General features: G+C 42.5%; 1 protein-coding gene across 2 annotated transcripts in view; it reads right to left on the bottom strand.

Moving 5' to 3' along the window:
• KCNK10 (potassium two pore domain channel subfamily K member 10) overlaps positions 1 to 13280 on the bottom strand; it is a 185620-nt gene that overhangs the window by 98875 nt on the left and 73465 nt on the right. The window lies entirely within an intron of this gene.

The raw sequence follows: 13280 nt of genomic DNA on the forward strand, positions 1-13280 counted from the left end.
CACCCCCCATTCACCCCTATTAGCACAAATCCCCCACAAAATATTAGCACAATTCCCCTCCCCCCTCTACCATATCACCTCTTCTGCAAATTCCCCCCACCTAGCACAAATCCCCCCAACAGAAATCTACCAAAATCCCCACTCCTTGCATCCCCCCCAACATTTTTCCTCCTAGAACAATTCTTTTTTTTTTTTTCAATAAAAAGCTTTATTGCAAGAATTGTCAAATACAAACATTAGCTTTACAAAAAATAGTACAATGCAAATTGGAAAGCATAACATAAAAGTAACACGAACATGTACATGGAACAGGTCAAAGAGTGCAATAATGACAATACAAAGGAGATATCACTCACTGCAGAGACCGAACCATGAAATTGAAATAACACATCTCATGAAATTAACTGCCGCGTAAACGCGGCCACGGCAAGTGAGCCGTAAAAAGAGGGGAAAAAAGAAAAAAAAAGGTGAATGAAAAGAGAGAAGATACACGGGAAAGGTGAGTGTCGGGATGATGAAGGGTTGAGAGTACAGAATCATGGAAATTATGGGAAGGAAGCTTATTAACCACTTTACAACCGGAGGATTTTGCTGTCTTCCGTCCAGGCCACTTTTTGCGATTCGGCGCTGTGCGACTTCAACTGACAATTGCGCGGTCGTGCGACGCCGTACCCAAACGAAATTTACGTCCTTTTTTTTCCCACAAACAGAGCTTTCTTTTGGTGGTATTTGATCACCTGTGCGATTTTTACTTTTTGCGCTATAAACAAAAAAAGAGCGTTTATTTTGAAAAAATAACAATATTTTTCACATTTTTTTATATGAAATTCCCCCCAAAAAAGATGTAAAAACCAATTTTTTTAAAAGTTTTTGGCCAATTTGTTTTATGCTACATATGTTTGGTAAAAAAAATCGCAATAAGCGTATTTTGATTGGTTTGCGCAAAAGTTATTGCGTTTACTAACAAAGGGAAAGATTTCTGTCATTTTTGGTGTTTTTTTTTTAACGCGTAATGGCGGCGATCTGCGATTTTTTTTGCGGGACTGCGACATTGCGGCGGACAGACCGGACCCTTGACTGACATTTTTGACACTTTTGGGGGTACCAGTGACATTACTGCAGTAATCAGTGCTATATATATGCACTGTTACTGTAAAAATGACACTGGCAGGGAAGGGGTTAATTTTATTGGAGAGGGAGGGGTTAATGTATGCCTGGTGCTTACTGACGTGTAGGGGGGGAGGTGACTATGTGATTCATGGACAGATCGGATGTCCAGCTATGCTGAACAGTCGGATCTGTCACTCCCTGTCACTATGGAGATCCCCGACGATCGGGTAAGAGCAGCGGCGATCGCCGCTGCTCCTCCCCTGGCCCGACTCCCGCTGTGAATGAAAACAGCGGGAGCGAGCCTCCGGCGGCACGCAAGTGCCGCCCAGAAGGGGAGGAGTCCAGTCACGTTAATACTACGTGGCTGGACGATAACGAACCACTCTGCCGCAGTAGTATTACTGTGAGCGGTTGCAGAGTGGTTAAGCAATCACATAATCATGTGAAAAGCAGTAGCTTTGGACCAATGATGGAGAAGTTCAGGTTTAATTGACATATAATCTTTTGAAAGTATCAGAAAGAGTAAATTCTAGCCATGGACGCCAGGTTGTGTGAAAGGCAGAATCGCATTCTTTTTTAATAGCAATTATCTCTTCCATCTCAAAGGAAATTTTAACTCTATCAAGCCACTCCCTCACAGAAGGCCCAGACTGGGCATTCCAATGGAGAGGAATGACTGCCTTTGCAGCATTCAGCAAGTGTCTAGTAAGAGATCGTTTATATTTCCTATAGGATACGTTATGCACATGTAAGAGACAGCAGGCGGCATCTAACGGTAATTTAGTGTTGGTAATAAATTTTATTCGATGTATGATCTCACTCCAGAATTTTTGGATGATAGGACAATCCCACCCAGGGGAGGGCTGGCAGCCTTAGGTCTGGGGGGCAAGTCTAGTCAAGTGGCCCTTTGAACCATCGAATCAGCTTACCATCCATGCCCACCTGGTTTCGGACTTGCAGCTGTATACAGTGTCTGGCCCCTACAATAATCCAGCCCTGGCCTGAGTGAGGCCTTTTAACCAGTTTTTACCACTTTTCAGAGTGGCCTGGGGGGCAATTGCCACCCTGCCCCCCTTGCCAGTCCTCCCCTGATCCCACCACAAATGCAAGAAGGTTCCTCTCTCCTTTAAGCATCTCCAGCATCTGTCCGAGACCTGCGCGGACCACATTTTAAGTTGTACTGGGGTAATGTACCAGTGTGTCAAAATTTTAAAGGAAGTCTCTTGCACTTTCGTGCTTAAGCAGCACTTATGTGTGAAGACACATGCTTTTTCCCATTGCTTAACAGTAATGGTAGGGTTTAAATCTTTCTCCCACAATAGTTTGTTTTTGTCAGGAAGATCCCCACTAGGCTGGGACAGCCATTGATATGCCTGTGAAGTGGTTTTGGTGCGTGGTGTCTGTCCGAGGCAGATCTCTTCAAGAGCTGTTAGAGGAGTGCTCAATTGCAGTTTGGATTTTGCGTTTCGAAAAAAGTTATGAAGCTGCAAGTAATTCCAAAAGGAAAGACAAAAATCCTTAGGTTGCAAAATGTTAAATTCCTCGAGAGAGAGCAGCCTACTGCCAGACAAACAATCACCGACTCGTAGCTGTGCCCCGTGATGATCCCCATCTCTGACCCCTGACCTAAAATCCAAGCCCGGGATGAAATCTGGGTTGTTTGAAATAGATGTCATTGTCCCAAATTTGGTAATCAGATGATGTTTAGTTGCAACACGGTTAACAATGTCCAAGGTTGTGGATATCAAGGGATGTTGTTTGATTTCTGAGGGGTAATTCTCAGGACTAGTCCAAAGTAGATTTTGTGTGTGAAATTTAGTGCAATCTCTTTCTAGGGCAACCCAGTCAATCACAATTCTTACCCCCTGCCAACCCTATAGAGGGAAATGCTTTGTTCCTATTTCATGTCTGAGGTTTACAACCACTTGCTGACTGTTAAAGGGCGGCACCTTTGCGCCGGATCATGTATATATATATGCGTGTATATATGTGTGATCCTACACTTCCGCCTGCAGGGGGCGAGCATGCGCCACTGGCGGGATGCTTCTGCTGTGATTATTCACAACAAAAGCCGATCTGCGGGTGCCGGGCACCCGATGTCTGCCGGCACCCACCAATCGTCAGGCAGAGACACATCTCAAGGCACAAGACACATCTCTATTCTGACAGTGTGGGAAGGGACGGATTGTGTGTTCCTGCAAAGCAGGGGCTAAAATCCATCTCTTCTCCTTGTAAAAGCAGCACATACATTACACAAAAACACTGGCTAGGCACAACGTTAACCCTTTGATTGCTCTAGATGTTTAACCCCTTCCCAGCCAGTGTCATTAGTACAGTAACAGTGCTTATTTTTTTAACACTGATCACTGTATCAGTGTCACTGGTCCCCAAAAAGTGTCAGTTAGTGTCAGAATGTCTGCCACAACAATAGCGCAGTCCCGCTATAAGTCGGTGATCAGCACCATTACTAGTAAAAAAAATTTAAAAATCCATAAATATATCCCATAGTTTATAGATGCTATAACTGTAATGGAACCATGACCCACACTGTGTTTGTGGGCTTCCTTCAGAATACCGCTTCCTCCAGTCTGAACATAGATATCAGATATTCTAGCCCCCCCCCCCCATACAAAACTAGCCGAGAATAGCTTGTATAGCTCTGGAACCAACAACTTTTATTGAACAGACTCACACACAATATATACGACACAGGAGGACACCCCCCTCCTGATCAAATTACCCCACCCGGACAGATGCCTGATTACATTATCCTATGCAGATGAAAGTATGTACAGAAATATAAGTAACCTGAACTAATTACCTAGCCATCTGGACAGAAACAATAGGTGGATGGGAATCCACATCTAGACAATGTTATAATTACCATGTTAACCACTTACCGCAATCGCCGTAGCTGTACGTCGGCTGTAATAAGTGGTTGTAGCGGGGTGATGCCTGCAGCTAGAGGCATCATCCTGGTACCATTTTTTAGAGCCGGCAGTTGGCTTTCAGGCGGTAACTCGGGAGCCGATTGATCGTTACCCCAGTGAGTGGGAAGGGACGCCCCTCCCACGGCTCTGCCCGGGGTCTCCCATCCCACCGGGAGACCTGAGCAATCAGCCGGCACGTCCGCTGGCTGGTTGGATTTCCGATCAAAGCCGGATGCAGCTTCAAACGGTTCTCTGATGACGTAACCCGGAGGCGGCGTCCATGACGTCACGTCAGGGTTACTCGGCTGCTAAAGGCGCCGAATTTAAAAAGTGACTGTATTCAAAAATGCCATTTTCCCCATTTTGAATACATGGAAGTGTAGTGGAGGGGTCTTTTAGACCCTCGATCCTTCCATAAAGAGTACCTGTCCCTGCCTATTGCTGTCACAAGGGATGTTTACATTGCTTGTGACAGCAATAAAAGTGATCAGATTTTTTTTTTTTTAAATCTGTGCTAAAATTAAAAAAAGAAATAAAATAAACAGGAAAAAAAATTTTTTAACCGACCCCGTCGCCATGAGCTCGCGCACGAAAGAAAACGTATACAGAAGTCGCGCCCGCAAATTAAATCGCTGTTTGAACCACACATGTAAGGTATCGCCGCGATCGCCAGAGCGAGAGCAATCATTTTTAAAAAAAGAGCTACTCTCTAACTCTAAACTTGTAACCATTAAAAAAATTTAAAGCGTCGCCTATGGAGATTTTTATTGACCGTAGTTTGTCGCCATTCTGTAGGTGTGCACAATTTTAAACCATAACATGTTGGGTATCTATTTTCTCGGCGTGACATCATCTTTCACAATATACAAAAAAAAAAAAATGGGCTAACTTTACTGTTTCCTTTTTTTTCTTTCAATATCTCTTTAATTGTAATTTTCCCAAAAAAAAAAAAAAAATAATAATAATACACATACACAAAAGAAACAAAACAGCAAAATATCAACATAAAATGTTGCAATAAAATTATTGATCATAACATTTTACCTCAAAAAAAATAAAAAAAAGGGGAGGGGAAGGGGGAGAAGAGGAAAGGAGGAAAGGACAGGGAGAGAAATTGGAAAGGGGAACCTTCCATCCAACTCAGTTTAACACAATGGGGTTTCCATATACATATATATACAGTGGGTACGGAAAGTATTCAGACCCCCTTAAATTTTTCACTCTTTGTTATATTGCAGCCATTTGCTAAAATCATTTAGGTTCATTCTTCTTCCTCATGAATGTACACATAGCACCCCATACTGACAGAAAAACACAGAATTGTTGACATTGTTGCAGATTTATTAAAAAAGAAAAACTGAAATATCACATGGTCCTAAGTATTCAGACCCTTTGCTGTGACACTCATATATTTAAATCAGGTGCTTTCCATTTCTTCTGATCATCCTTGAGATGGTTCTACACCTTCATTTGAGTCCAGCTGTGTTTGATTATACTGATTGGACTTGATTAGGAAAGCCACACACCTGTCTATATAAGACCTTCCAGATCACAATGCATGTCAGAGCAAATAAGAATCATGAGGTCAAAGGAACTGCCTCAAGAGCTCAGAGACAGAATTGTGGCAAGGCACAGATCTGGCCAAGGTTACAAAAAGATTTCTGCTGCACTTAAGGTTCCTAAGAGCACAGTGGCCTCCATAATCCTCAAATGGAAGACGTTTGGGATGACCAGAACCCTTCCTAGAGCTGGCCGTCCGGCCAAACGGAGCTATCGGGGGAGAAGAGCCTTGGTGAGAGAGGTAAAGAAGAACCCAAAGATCACTGTGGCTGAGCTCCAGAGATGCAGTCAGGAGATGGGAGAAAGTTGTAGAAAGTCAACCATCACTGCAGCCCTCCACCAGTCGGGGCTTTATGGCAGAGTGGCCCGACGGAAGCCTCTCCTCAGTGTAAGACACATGAAAGCCCGCATGGAGTTTGCTAAAAAACACCTGAAGGACTCCAAGATGGTGAGAAATAAGATTCTCTGGTCTGATGAGACCAAAATAGAACTTTTTGGCCTTAATTCTAAGCGGTATGTGTGGAGAAAACCAGGCACTGCTCATCACCTGTCCAATACAGTCCCAACAGTGAAGCATGGTGGTGGCAGCATCATGCTGTGGGGGTGTTTTTCAGCTGCAGGGACAGGACGACTGGTTGCAATCGAGGGAAAGATGAATGCGGCCAAGTACAGGGATATCCTGGACAAAAACCTTCTCCAGAGTGCTCTGGACCTCAGACTGGGCCGAAGGTTTACCTTCCAACAAGACAATGACCCTAAGCACACAGCTAAAATAACGAAGGAGTGGCTTCACAACAACTCCGTGACTGTTCTTGAATGGCCCAGCCAGAGCCCTGACTTAAACCCAATTGAGCATCTCTGGAGAGACCTAAAAATGGCTGTCCACCAACGTTTACCATCCAACCTGACAGAACTGGAGAGAATCTGCAAGGAGGAATGGCAGAGGATCCCCAAATCCAGGTGTGAAAAACTTGTTGCATCTTTCCCAAAAAGACTCCTGGCTGTATTAGATCAAAAGGGGGCTTCTACCAAATACTGAGCAAAGGGTCTGAATACTTAGGACCATGTGATATTTCAGTTTTTCTTTTTTAATAAATCTGCAACGATGTCAACAATTCTGTGTTTTTCTGTCAGTATGGGGTGCTATGTGTACATTCATGAGGAAGAAGAATGAACTTAAATGATTTTAGCAAATGGCTGCAATATAACAAAGAGTGAAAAATTTAAGGGGGTCTGAATACTTTCCGTACATATATTTTCTTTCTGTATATATATATATATATATATGCTCATTATTTTCAATCTATCGTCACTAGACGTCGATCTTATAATAGAAGAGAGACCTATTCCCCATAGCCCATTCACATTTTACCTCAAGATCAATAAATTCATTCCTACTAAGCAATCCTTACATTAACACACATACCTTATCTAATCCAGTGTCACCATACATCTTAGATTGTTTAGCCATGGATTCTATCTAACCGCAAATATTTTCTTCACCGAACCTATAGTAGCCATAATTTTTTCCATCTCACATTGCTGATTAAGTAATGTAACAATATCAGATGGAGATGGTATCTCCTGAGATTTCCATCTTCTTGTGATTAAGAGTTTTGCCACTAATAAAAGATGTAAAACCACTACTCGGTACTTTATAGGTATCTCATGGATATTTCTGTTTCCTTTTTTTAAATGCAGTGAAATACAATTTTTCCCCAAAAAATGGCGTTTGAAAGACCGCTGCGCAAATACCGCGTGACAAAAAATATTGCAATGACCGCCATTTTATTCTCCAGCGTTTTTGCTAAAAAAAATATAAATAATGTTTGGGGGTTCTAATTAATTTCCTAGCAAAAAAATATACAGATTTTACCTTGTAAACGACATGTGTGAGAAATGGGCTCGGTCCTTTAGTGGTTTATTAACTCAGCACTGCAACAAGGCTAAAACAAAATACATTACACATTATCCTAAGTATAAACACAGAACCCACAGTAGACAATAGGTGAGTAAATCAGCATAATCAACGATGTGTGGAAGACAGGAGGTTGAGCTGATGATATTAGCATCTGCTATGAGTCTGACTGTGTGAAGCAGTCTCCTATTGGCAATAGGCAGTTAGGACTTTAACCTAGGCCTAGAGTCCCAGAGTCTTCATATGTTCCTTGAGATATATAATTGACAATTATTACTGTCCCATTGAGTATTCCAAACCAAATTCTCAGTGTCCATTAAGTCCATCATTTCCTTGGCCACCCTGTGCCCTAATAGAGACAGGGTGACTTACATATAAGAGGGGACCTAGGGGGCTGAGAGAGGCATTTCCCAACCTCTCTAAGGTAAGCTGGGTTCCACGCCCCCCCCCCCAACCAAAGTTACTCCCGTCACAATAACATTAGCGTAAACCTTTTAATTTGTGCCTCCCCCGGCTCTATCTGGCCGGCACCGCCCACAAGTGAAGTGGTGGCAGCGAGAGACACGCAACTGCGTGGCTGCAGATTGCAGAATGATCTCTGGCCCCTGGCTGGGGGAGGGACTGAGACTGTGAGGAGTGGACTAGTCGACTGTGCACTGCAGCGCCGCCGACAAAGCATGGGAGGAGAACTAGATGGAGGGAGGATTTGGACTCTGGAGGAGTCGGTCGCATGCATGCAGCTAGGGGGCGAGTGCGTGCCGGCGCACTCCCTCCCCCACTCGGCAGCGAGGACTCCGATGCACGGGGCAGGCGGCTCCGATTGCCGCCTGACACCCGCGATCGCTCCCCGCTGAGAGAGAAGGACGGTCAGCTGTTGTAAACACAGCTGACCGTTCTCCCTGGAATGATCACAGAGCTCCTGTGATCCTTCTATATAGGATCACAGGTCTCTGTGATCATTTCACAAGCCCCCCCCACCCCCCACAGTTAGAAACACGCCCCTAGGTACACATTTAACCCCTTGATCACCCCCAGTGTTAACCCCTTCCCTGCCAGTGTCATTATTACAATAACAGTGCAAATTTTTAGCACTGATTACTGTAGTAATGTCACTGGTCCCCCCAAAAGTGTCAAAAATGTCAGTCAGGGGTCGGATCTGTCCGCCACATTGGTCGCAGTCCCGCAAAAAATCGCAGATCGCCGCCATTACTAGTAAAAAAAAAAATAAATAAAAATGACATAAATCTTTCCCGTAGTTAGTTGCGCAAACCAACCAAAATACACTACTTATTGCAATTTTTTTTTACCAAAAATATGTAGAAGAAAACAAATTGGCCTAAAATGTTAAAAAAATTTAAATTTTTAATTTTTTTTCGGAATGTTATATACTGTAACAGAATGTGAAAAATATATATATATTTTTTTTTCAGAATTGTCGCTCTTTTTTTTTTTAGCGCAAAAGATATAAATAGCACAGGTGATCAAATACCACCAAAAGAAAGCTCTATTCGTGGGGAAAAAAATGACATTGTATTTGGGTAACATCGCACGACCGCGCAATTGTCCGTTAAAGTAACGCAATGTAGACGCGATAACTTTTGTGCAAACCAATCAAAATACGCTTATTGGGATTTTTTGTTTTTTACCAATAATATGTAGCAGAATACAAATTGGCCTAAAATGATGAAAAATTTGGATTTTTACATTTTTTTATTGGGAATGTTATATAGCAGAATGTGAAAAATATTGGTTTTTTTTTTTTTCAGAACTGTCGCTCTTTTTATATATATATATAGCGCAGAAAATAAAAATCGAACAGGTGATCAAATACCACCAAAAGAAAGCTCTATTTGTGGGGAAAAAAGGAGATCAATTGTATTTGGATTCAGCATCGCATGATCACGCAATTGTCCGTTAAAATAATGCAGTGCCAAATCGCAAAAAAGGGCCTAGTCATTAAGGAGGCAAATCCTTCTGGTCCAAAGGTGGTTAACCGACCAAAAGGCATTAAATAAGAGAAGTTCGGAGTTTGGGATTACATTCACTTTAAGTGTCTTTTCAGAACAAAGTCTATTAATAGATTTTCTCATAGAAGGAAGGTTTGGGATCTGGAGAGCTTGCAATCAGATCTTTTGCCAAGACCGTGTTTGGAGGAACGCTTCCAACTGAGAGCCAAAAACCTGTCTTGTAGTTTTCAGCACGGCTGATACATGTACGTAACATTCCCTACAAAGGCGTCTCTGTGACCCCGCTCACTGCCTCTGCTGAGCACCGTATCCACCGAAAGACTCACCATCTGCTTATCAAAACAGCGCCATCAATTTATTATCAGTGGACTGACCCTCCCCCCCATTAATAGATTACCAGAGAAAGCACACTTCCAATTATGGACAACTGTAAAGGCGACACTATTGCATACACTTTATTACCAAAGGTATTGGGACTTTAATGGCATCCCATTCTTAGTCCGTAGGGTTCAATATTGAGTTGGCCTTCCCTTTGCAGCTATAACAGCTTCAACTCTTCTGGGAAGGCTGTCCACAAGGTTTAGGAGTGTGTCTATGGGAATGTTTGACCATTCCTCCAGAAGCACATTTGTGAGGTCAGGCACAGATGTTGAAGAGAAGGCCTGGCTCGCAGTCCGTGCTCTAATTCATGCCAAAGGTGTTCTATCGGGTTGAGGTCAGGACTCTGCACTGGTCCAAAGCATTTGGTGGAGGGGGGATTGTAACGGAACCGTGACCCACACTGTGCTTGTGGACTTACGTCAGTATACCGATTCCTTCGAGTCTTGAACATAGATATCAAATATTCCAGCCACTACCCCCCCCCCCCCCCATACAAAGCTAGCTGACAACTTAGCTTGTACAAGTTTTGGAACCTTCTCTTTTATTGAACAACTCACACAGTTTATATACAGCATGGACATCCCCCTCCTGATCATATTACCACACACAGGTCAGGGGTTGCCTGATTACATTATCATATGCAGATGAAGTTGTATACAGAAATATAATTAACCTGAACTAATTATCTAGCCACCTGGACGGAAACAATATGTGAGTTCATTAACAATTAACAATGGGACAGACAGGCTTAACAGAATACACATCACACCTCAATACACAGACAATAGGAAGAGACCACCAGTGACAGACTGTCCATCTCTGACACTGAAGAACATGGAACAGAGGCCAATGTGATGAGCTCTGTCAATGAACATGTTCAGAATCAAACAGGGAAGGAATAGTCCTCACATATTTCTCGAGATACATGGCTGACAAATATTACTGTCCCACTTGAAGCAACCCAAACCATATTCTTAGTGTCCATTAAGTACCTGTCTTTCACTCCCAGTGATGGTGAGTCCCGTCACAGGGATTATGGTGTGGGGTTGTTTTTCAGGGGTTGGGCTTGGTCCCTTAGTTCCAGTGAAGAGAACTCTTAAGGTGTCAGCATAGCAAGACATTTTGAACAATTTGAATGCTTCCAACAGTGTGGGAACAGTTTGGGGATGGCCTCTTCCTGTTCCAACATGACTGCACACCAGTGCACAAAGCAAGGTCCATAAAGACATGGATGAGCGAGTTTGGGGTGGAGGAACTTGACTGGCCTGCACAGGATCCTGACCTCAACCCGATAGAACACCTTTGGGATGAATTAGAGCGAAGACTGCAAGCCAGGCCTTCTTATCCAACATCAGTGCCTGGTCTCACAAGTGCGTCTTGTCTCTGCCCCCTCCTGTAGTTTTCTTTCTTGGATGGGGCCTGCTGGGTCCCTCCTACAGCTCTGTTCTCTGCACAGGCTATGTACAGCACAGTGATGAGGTCACAGCTATTTTTACAAGGTCAAACCTAGGTTTGCATTTGGCATTTGGTGCAAACAAAGTGAAATATATAATTTGTAGCAATGAAGGAATATATTTAAATGGAATTCTTTGTGCTTGGAGTTCAGCTTTAGACCCCATTCACACTAGCGCGACTTTTCAGGCGACTTGGTCGCCTGACAAGTCACGGTGGGTCGCCTGCCATAGATTAACACAGGACCCGATCTAATAAGAGCAAGACAAGTCGCTCCGACTTAGAAAAAGGGTCCTGTACTACTTTAGGGGCGACCTGGAGGCCACCTGCATTGACTTCAATGATATGAAGTCCGTGCAAGTCGCGCCGAGGTTCACAGGTCGCCCCAGCAAGTAGCGTCGCCCCTATGTGAACGGGGTTTTAAAGCTCATGGTGCATTCCATTCAACATCCCCAAGGTAACAAAATGTGATCATTGGGCTAATTAGGTATATCAAGAGCCTGTGCAGGCCTAAAAAAATATGATAATGATCTTTTACAACATTATCTCAGTTCCGTTTTTTTTTTTTTTTGTAAATATTAACCAGTTCTTGACCGAAAGGATTTGCCCCCTTAATGACCAGGCCATTTTATGAGATTCGGCATTGCATTACTTTAAGGAAGAATTGCACGGTCGTGCGACACTGTACCCGAATACAATGTCTTTTTTTTCCCCTACAAATAGAGATTTCTTTTGGTGGTATTTGATCACCTGTGCTATTTATATTTTTTGCGCTATAAACCAAAAAAGAGCCACAATTCTGAAAAAAAAAAAAAAAACAATATTTTTTACATTCTGCTATATAACATTCCCAATAAAAAAATTTAAAAATCTAACAACTAAGGAACAATTGCATGGTCGGGCAGCGCTGTACCAAAATAAAATTGATGTCCTTTTTTTCCCACAAACAGAGCTTTCTTTTGGTGATATTTGATCACCTGTGCGAGTTTTATTTTTTGCACTATAAACAAAAAAAGAGCAACATTACTGAAAAAAAAAATATATATATATACTGTATATATATATATATATATATATATATATATATATATATATATATATATATATATATATATATATATATATATATATATATACAGGGCTTTTTTTCTCAGAGAACAGGTGCAGGAACCAACAGCCAGCAACTATAGACCCCTCCATCAACAGTAAAACTCTTCCAGCAACAATTGACCCCCTAGCAATATAAGACCCACCCCCAGCAACAATAGGTCCCCTACCAGCAACAACAGACCCCCCCCCCCCCTGCAAAACTAGATCCCCTCCAGTCCAGCTAGAAAAGATCCCCCAGCAGCCAGTGGTAATAAACTAATAAACCCTGCAGCACACCCCAGCACCCCTTGCCATTGCATACAGTCAATGCTGGAGGTGCCGGAAATGCGTTCCCCCACGTTCCTGCTGAAAAAAAGCCCTGTATATATATTTTTTTTCACATTCTGCTATATAACATTCCCAAAAGAAAAAATTAAAATATCAAAATGTTTTCATCCTTTTAAGGCCAATTTTTATTCTGCTACATATTTTTGGTAAAAAAAAAAACGCAGTAAGCGTATTTTGATTGGTTTGCGCAAAAGTTATTGCGTTTACTAACTGAGGGAAAGATTTAAATCATTTTTATTTAATGTTTTTATTTTTTTACTAGTAATGGCGGCAAGCAGCGATTTTTAGCGGGAATGCGACATTGCGGCGGACAGATCGGACCCCTAACTGACATTTTTGAGGGTACCAGTGACATTACTACAGTAATCAGTGCTACAAATATGCACTGTTACTGTAATTTTGAGGGAGAAGAATGGTCGGATGTGTTTTCACCCTGCCACGTCGGCTGTACGGGGCCCAGGGATTTCTAACAACAGCCCTGATGATCTTTACAACATTATCAAATTTCTCTGTTTTTTTTGTACT

The sequence above is a fragment of the Pelophylax lessonae genome (assembly GCF_965119305.1).
Source record: "Pelophylax lessonae genome assembly, chromosome: 13".
Classification (NCBI taxonomy): Eukaryota; Metazoa; Chordata; class Amphibia; order Anura; family Ranidae; genus Pelophylax; species Pelophylax lessonae.